Genomic DNA, 8910 nt, shown 5'->3' on the forward strand with positions numbered 1-8910 from the left:
ACATGAATCAGTTAAAGGTTCTTTGGTAAGATGTCTTCCTTAATTCATAAATAAACATTTTTTTTCCATGCATGTTGTGATATCAGAGGCCCTTTCATGTAGAGACATTCTGGTCATAAAACATATAACATTGTAACTAGACATCCACATGCATCAGCATCATGACCCTACTACTAATGGACCTCTCCATCCAAAATTTCCAGCTATATCAACTGGTAAGTGTCTCATTCTAGACCAGACAGTCTTTGCACAACACTTGCAGAGAAACCAGCATGTCTCAATATCCATTTTACACCACAACACGGCCACATCACACACTTTGCTACTTTGCAACTCTTCTTGTCTATAGCCTACATCAGACTACATGCCAATCATATTAGTAAGGGGCGGTTCACACAGAACACGTTTTTCCATTCCAATGCTCTAATTTTCCATTGTTTTTCTATGTAAACACCCGCTAGACGGATGTGTATAACGTTGCGCTCGCGTCTTGCGTCTCGCGCATAACACAGTTATAAAAACGCTCAAGTTAAAATCAGTTCAACTTTTTTTTTAAAGCGTCTCGAGACCTTGCGGTTTTTCCTCATTCCACTGCCATCGTCTCCATAAGACCTTAAAGGGGTCATATAATGCCATTTTTGTACAAGCTAGTATGATTCTTTAGGGTCTAAATTAAAAGTTTGTAATATACTTTAATTAAAAATTCTCATTAGTATTGTAAGAAAACACTTATTTTACTTGGTCAAAAACAGCTCCGTTCAGCATGCCGTTTCAGTGCATGTGACTTTAAATGATAATGAGCTTTGCTCACCCCGCCTCTCTGTTCTGTGCGTACACTGTTTGTAACACAATAACACAATAACCATAACGCGTTGTTCATTATTAACGTGGGATTATGAATTATATTGAGAACATCATACATAGAAAACATGCCGTAATGTACCCTAAGTGTAAACCTTAGACGCATTCATTGTGAAGCGTGCAGCTAGCGATTTGCAAAGATTAATATAAATATTAATATGAAGTTTAATAAAACGTTACACTCACTTCAGTTGTTCTAGAGGTTCAGCAGGAACACGAAAAGCTGGTACCGATCCTTTATTCAGGAGCAGCTTCTTAGCAAAACCAGCTCATACTGACCCTCGTTTATAAAGCAGTCTGGTGAGAAATGATTCGCGCAAACATGAAAGCATTGACGTTGCTCGTGGGGAATATTCCCTTCGAGAACAAACTCAGCCACTGCGTCTTCAGCGGTTCGGATTTAGGAACATTAAAATGACTGCTGTGTTCCTTATTGCACCCAAGAACAGAACACCACAATCCCTTAGACGCCAATGATTCTGCTCATAGACAGTGCTCCAGCATATCAACATTGACCGCGCCGGTCCGCGCGGACTATGATTGACAGCTCGCTCACAAGCGAGGGCGGGTCTGTGTTGAAACGTTGCTGTCAATCAACAATCGTGGGAGGGGCTTCCGAGCGTGTGACGTCACAAGGTCGAACGGCTTGATTTGAGGCAGGGGAAAACATATAAGGAGATTAAAACAAAAACACTGGATGGATTTTTATCATTTTATGATGGTTGTGTACAGGCACTGCCAACACACATTTCAGTACAATCAACTTGTAAAAGTGCATATACCATTAAATGACCCCTTTAAGACCTATAACATGGTTAATGATTCTATTGAGGCTCTCAAGATTAACTCAAAGATGTGGAGCCAAAGAAAAGCTAGCTCACTTTTTATTTATTTTATTTAACCTTTATTTTACCAGGTAGCCCGATTAAGAACAAATTCTCATTTGCAACGGCGACCTGGCCAAGATAAGGCGAACAGATGTGCAAGACAACTTTAGTGTTTGTTATTTTACAACACCTAATTACTGTAACGTGTATATTCTGTTATGTTTTGGTTTGGTTTTCATTCTGTTTGTCTGAGTTCCTTCCTAGTTAATTTCCCTGGTTGTTAATTCGTTTCCACACACCCGTTTCTGTTCTCCTTGATTACGTTCCCTATGTATTTAATCCTTGAGTTCTTTCTGTTCAGTGTCCGGTTTCGTCTTATTAACGTGGTTGTGTTTGTGTGATCTCATATGATCTCCTGAGTATTGTAGATTTAAATAAAGACTGTTTTGTTATTAATCTCCTTCGTCGTACACGTCACTGGAGCCACCTTTGACAATTACTACTATTGTTAATGTAATGCTTCTCTGGCAGGTGTACTGGAATCAATGAAAAGTACAACACTAAAATGTCAAAATGGCTTTGCTACAAAAAGGTATTTATGTGTAGAATTGCTCTTATTCTTATGCCTCTTGGCATCCAGAAAAAACGGCATTTAATTCAAGGTGTGAAAGGAAATGATATCATTTTAAGTTTACTAGTATTAACACACAAGTTTTAGTAACACACCAGTCTTTGAGCAGCAGTAACCGAATGAGTGTTTGATTAGTCACAAATACCTCTTACCACTGCTATGGACCATTTTCAAAAGAATGCATTACAAATTAAAAGGAAATTCTTATGCTGCATGTTTAAATACATATCTGATTCCCAAGAATTAATATTTTGAAATTGTCAATTGGCCCCCTTGTCCTCTAGGCATGAAACACTACCTAAAATACCTCTAAAATTACTAAGTAGTATGCAGTATAATATGCGTCAGCCAGTTTACAGGTTTTAGTGTATATTTTAGGCAAGAATGAGGCATTGCAACAAAGACATACCACTTGGCTTGACTTGATAGTTTCTGTCTAGCTTCTTATGCAAATAGTGATAAGATTAACAATGGCACACCTTTTCCTCATACTCTTTCTTGGGAAAATTCATTTACTGTCTCTAGTTACTTAGTCACCTCTATAGCTCCATTCTAAAAATAATTTTACATATTTGATTATCCTTTCATTTTTAACATGATATGAATAGGAATGATTCCCCAAATAGTGCGGTTTCTTGAGAAGTGCTTAGTGATCAGACATACAGGTGATAAAAAAGCCAAAAAAATTGCAATGAATTTACTCAAAAAAAATGGGCCATACACATAATTGATAAGAGAATGTATGAATCATAAAAGGAGATTGTTGTGTGCTTTTGTAACCTTCTTTATGCAGATCTCGCACTGTACAGCATTACAATAATTTCCTCTGTTTTTCACCAAAAAATTTAATAAAATAAAAACTGTACAATATTTTTTGTTATTCTATCATTTTTAAAAATCCTGTTACAGGGACGAAATATTTTTTCTAAATAATCTATAAATAATCTTCTAAATAATCTATCATCTAGAAAGCCTCTGTCTTCACAAAACCATCTTCAAATGAGTGCAATTAATTTAACAAACAGTTCAAAATAGTGTACTGTTCTCACATGTAATAGTTTTGATTATGGGTGCATTCCGATATTGATAAAACATGAATTCCTTTCTATCTAACAATAAATTTTCTTAATTTTAATTATATATTACTAATCATGATTGCTCATTTTATTTCTGATCAATTTTGAACCTTTTTTCTATACTTGAATTATATCAAATGACTTATTAAACCCATACAGCATTAAATTAGCAGTCTGTTCTCATGGAATGAATGAACAGTTCAGATCAGGTCAGGTCAGAACCTTAGATGACTGTACAGAAAATCACTGTTAATTAAAATGTAAAATGTTCACGTAGCTAGGGTTTTTCGTCCAAATAATTATACATGCACACACACCCCGACACGCACACACTCAGATCTGATTGTGACTGTTTAATTGCTAATATTTGGCTTGCATCTCCAATTTTGTGATCAGTCACCTGAAACTGGAAATTTTGATCTCTAAACTAAAACAAAGAATAGGAAATCCCCATTCATAGATCAATTTGGAAAATAAGTCACTGGGAGAACAACGATGTCACATTCATTTTAGGTCAACACATACACTTTGTAGCACAACGTTATTGCAAAACTACAGATCAAACAAAGATGTTTTATTATTATTTATGAGGAATATAAATGTATCAGTAACTACAAGCCATGGTCTCAACCTAGCTATCCCCTACTGAGGGACAGCTTCAGGTTACATTTTCAACCATTATTTGCAGTCTAATTGCGCTACTCCCAATTTTTTTATAGGCTATTTAATTATTCTTTATATGAAAAAAAGTTTGTGTATTCCTATAGAAGCACAATTTCACAAATCAGGTTTTTAAATTCAGCATGAAATTAAATTAATACATTTTTGATCTCGTAAATTCTTAACCAAAATATCATAACTTGATCTTCAGGTGAAACGACAGTATGCTGGACTAATCCAGTATGCTGGTCCAATCATTTAGTCTGCAAGGTTTCATATAGATCTAGCTCCATCTAATCAACAACTTATGGATAGAACCATTTTTTTCTTTTTCGATATCCATTTCACTTGAATGTACGTCACAATTCAAAGATCTGTCACTACTTCTGTTACATCGCGATTTTAAAAACTATTTAGACATGTCCCAAACATTGATAGAGCTATAAAATGGAATTCTAAATTGGATTCTAATCATCTATTATGTGTGTATTCTTCCATGATGAAAAATTATCATTATGTTCACATTAAACCAAAATGGGATGGCAGCCATTTGGATCATATTTTAAAAACAACAGCAATGACAAATTATCAGAAAGTGCCCAACTCTACCTGTTTTGCCGTAACAAATAGTGACTATTCTTGGAGAGAGAGAGAGAGAGAGAGAGAGAGAGAGAGAGAGAGAGAGAGAGAGAGAGAGAGAGAGAGAGAGAGAGAGAGAGAGAGAGAGAGAGAGAGAGAGAGAGAGAGAGAGAGCTCAGGGAAAGTGCCACCAATACCTTAATCAAGTAATTTGGGGGAATTTCCCACAGACTACATCTCTGATACAACTGATATCTTGGTTATAAAAGGAAACCCTGAAACAGAGAGGTTTTGTTTGAGACCCAGGGACAGCACCAGCTTCCTTGATACTTCCTTACTCTATTTGTATAAGGGGGAATGTTTCCATAACACAGATACGCAGGTCAGCATAGCATCCTTACATAGTCATAAGCTGCCACATAAAATGCATGTCAATAACGGACACATCCTTTAAATATAAGGAGCTTCAGTGCAAAAATTACCCATTTTTGTAGGAAAATGACAACAATCTGAGGGTATCAGAACCCAATTGTTTTTTTGTTTTTTGTTTTACAATTTAGCACTCTATAGCTCTTAATTAAGACAATAGACTAATATTATTTGCTATATTACTCAATTATATTCAATTACTAACCCTATAAGCACACAACGTACATCACAGAGATGTCTATTTGATGTCTGCATTTACATCTGGAAGATGTATTTTTTGTGTTTGCTCATCTGCAATGTCTCAAAGACAGAGTAAAATTTATATGAAATGTTGGTAATTTTTGGTTTGGTATGGCTGTAAAACTGAACTATCAGGTGAGTAACTTACACTAACTTGTTCACTTGTTTACAGCATGTAAACAGGGTGACTAAACTGATTTAGACTATATAAACATTTTGAGGAGGCTCTGAGAAGAGAAAGCAGCATGTTTAGCAGGTGGCATGAAGACAACATTTTTAGTTGAAGCAAATGGTTGGCTGCTGCTGGCAAGACTGCATTTGATTTATTTTGTTTATTGATCATCGCAAACACAACCAAAGATATGAACAAAACACTAAAACAAGCTTGACGAATCATGAAGACTTCTTAAAGGTCAACACACACACATATGTGCTCATGTAAACACAAGTGCACATAAACAAGAACTTACGTCATACAACTCACATCCAGCCATGACAAACTGTATTTGGTAATAAGCTTTTGTAAAGTCAATTCATGGGTGTATTCTTATCATGTTAAGGTCATCAGAGACTAATGTAACTACTGTAAGTATTTGGGTGCGGCTCAAGATCAATCTTCTATAAAATACCAGATCAATATTTCTTAGTCTTCTTCACATACAGCTATTCATATTATTTAGTCAGTTTTAAAAATAAAGGCAAAACCTTTCCATTAGGGATAGTTCACACAAAAATTAAATTTCTGTCATTAATTAATCACCCTCATGTCATTCCAACCCCGTAAGGCTTTCGTTCATCTTTGGAACACAAATGAAGGTATTTTTTAATAAAATCTGAGCCAGTTTTGTACTCTACCACTTTAACGCTTCAAAAGGTTCATAAAGAGATCGTAAAACTAACTCATGTGAATTGTGAGTTTAGTCAAAATTTTCTGAAGAGTCTCGATCACTTTATATGATGAACAGATTGAATTTTGGCTTTTAATCAAATATAAACATTGATCAGCGAAAACAGAAGCTCAACCGAACCTGCTTGACGCGCGAGAACAAACCTCATTGGTTCTTGAGGAAGCTCGTGCTGAGTAACACGAGAATGAACCTCATTGGTTCTCACACATCAAATGACCAAGCTTGAGCTTCAGTTTATCATAACTGTTGTGTAGGTTGCTGAATGTTTATATGTGAATAAAAGCCTAAATTAAATTTGTTCATCATAAAGCGATGGTCTCTTCAGAAAATTTTGACTAAACCGCTCAATTCGTATGGATTAGTTTTACAATCTTTGTAAAGGTAGTTGCGTATAGCTAGTGTCTATGGAGGGACAGATTTTATTACAATTATCTACATTTGTGTTCCGAAGATGAATGGAAGTCTTACGGTTATGAGGGTGAGTAATTAATCACAGAATTAAACATTTTGGGTGAACAACCCCTTTAAGAGCTGGGGATTGACAGGGATGTTTTGACCTTTTGCAGAGGTTAAACCGATCTAAATGTGTAGGTGACAGCTGTCTAATTGCTGGATTTTCTCACGTCTCCCCTGAGGCTTAGGCGAAACGGGTAAATCAGTCATAAAACACCTGTGGAAAAAAATGTTTTTGAAGTGCATCATTCTGGAAGTGTTGTCATATTTCATGTGATGCTGGGGCTAATGTGCGGTATTGGCTAATGATCATCATAGTTCATGCACATAGGACATAGTTCATGCACAATGCTCATGAATAGTTCACCCAAAATTAAAAATTCTGTCATTAAAAATTTTCACATCCTCATGTCTTTCTTAACTTGTCTGAGATTTTTCTATTCAGTGAAAGCAGACAAGAGCTTTCAAGTTTTGTTCAAAACACAAAAGCACCATAAAAGTCCATACGACTTGTGAGCTATAGTCCATGTCTTCTGAAGCCATATAATATCATTGTGTGATGAACAGACTAAAATGTATTATTCACTCATCATTCATTGAGGAAGCACAACAATGATGGGCACTCTCGAAACACTTCTTCATGAAGATTTGAAAACTTTCGTTTCTAACCACAGTAGCTCGGAGCACCTATCAAACTGGCCAAGTCACGTGATTTCAGCAAATGCTCATACTTTTGAATTCATGGTTCAACACATGAACCAGTGTTGAATATGTAGTTTTAACAGATCTCGGGTCAGTTTTTTGTAATGTAGGTTCAGTTAATGAATTTAAATAATTATGCGTGATAGTTTGTGATAGTTAATAATTGTCATTTGTTAAGTTAATTTAAAGGGTTAGTTCACCCAAAAATGAAAATTAAGTCATTAATTACTCACCCCCATGCTGTACCAACCCCGTAAGACCTTCGTTCATCTTCAGAACACAAATGAAGATATTTTTTATTAAATCTGAGAGGTGGATCACTGCTACATAGGCTGCCTAAGGGAATGAAACTTGACGGCCCAGAAAGTCATTAAAGAAAATGTTTAAATATTCCACGTGCCTATAGTGGCTCAACTATAAGTTTATCAAGCGACGAGACTACTTTTTGTGCGAAAAAACCCCCATAAATAATGACTTTATTCGACTATTCCATTACTTCCTTGTGGGCCTTGAGACGAGAGTTGAAGAGATTTCCAGAACGCATGCGCGAGAACTGAGGAGAGGACGTTCTTCTTCTACTACTTCTTGTTCAGTTCTCGCGCATGCGTCGTGGAAATCTCTTGAACTCTCGTCTCAGGCCCACAAGGAAGTAATGGAATAGTCGAATAAAGTCGTTATTTATGGGGGTTTTTCGCACAAAAAGTATTCTCGTCGCTTGATAAACTTATAGTTGAGCCACTGTAGGCACATGAAATATTTAAACATTTTCTTTAATGACTTTCTGGGCCGTCAAGTTTCATTCCCTTAGGCAGCCTATGTAGCAGTGATCCACCTCTCAGATTTAATCAAAAATATCTTCATTTGTGTTCCGAAGATGAACGAAGGTCTAACGGGGTTGGTACACCATGGGGGTGAGTAATTAATGACTTAATTTTCATTTTTGGGTGAACTAACCCTTTAAATTGACAGAGTGCCAGAGTGCCTTGGCTTGATACGTTTTTGCTACACCCAAAGAACACCGGGATACGGATTTTACACCCCGTGCAGCACTTTTTTAGCCTGGATGCCAGCCCGAACCCCGCCCACAACATTTTTTGATCGGGAAGTTCGGTCTGGACTCGCTCCATTGAGGAGTAATTATGATCGGTTCAGAAATCGTCGGGCCAATCAAATTGCCAGGGCGGGCTTTATACGATGATGGACAGATGATCTGCAGGGACGTAATCCTCACGTTATCAAAGAGCGCTTGGGTTGAACTGGTTTCCCTCACAGATGACTGCCGCTGGAGAACTGAGATGTAGAGATTCCGCTATCGCGTCTGTTGTAAAAGAAATCGACAGCGCATTCATTTTAAAAGACGAACATATAACTGCAATCAAGGCATTTGTCGATCGGAAAGATGTGTTTGCCGTCCTTCCTACGGGATTCGGCAAAAGTTTAATTTATCAGCTGGCTCCGATGGTAACTAAGAAGATGGGACGCAATGAAAACCCTGTGGTCGTTGTAGTTTCTCCTTTGGTCGCACTCATAGAGGGCCAAGTAAA

This window comes from Rhinichthys klamathensis, unplaced genomic scaffold (assembly GCF_029890125.1).
Source record: "Rhinichthys klamathensis goyatoka isolate OS25496 unplaced genomic scaffold, OSU_Roscu_1.1 h1tg000281l_1, whole genome shotgun sequence".
Taxonomy (NCBI): domain Eukaryota; kingdom Metazoa; phylum Chordata; class Actinopteri; order Cypriniformes; family Leuciscidae; genus Rhinichthys; species Rhinichthys klamathensis.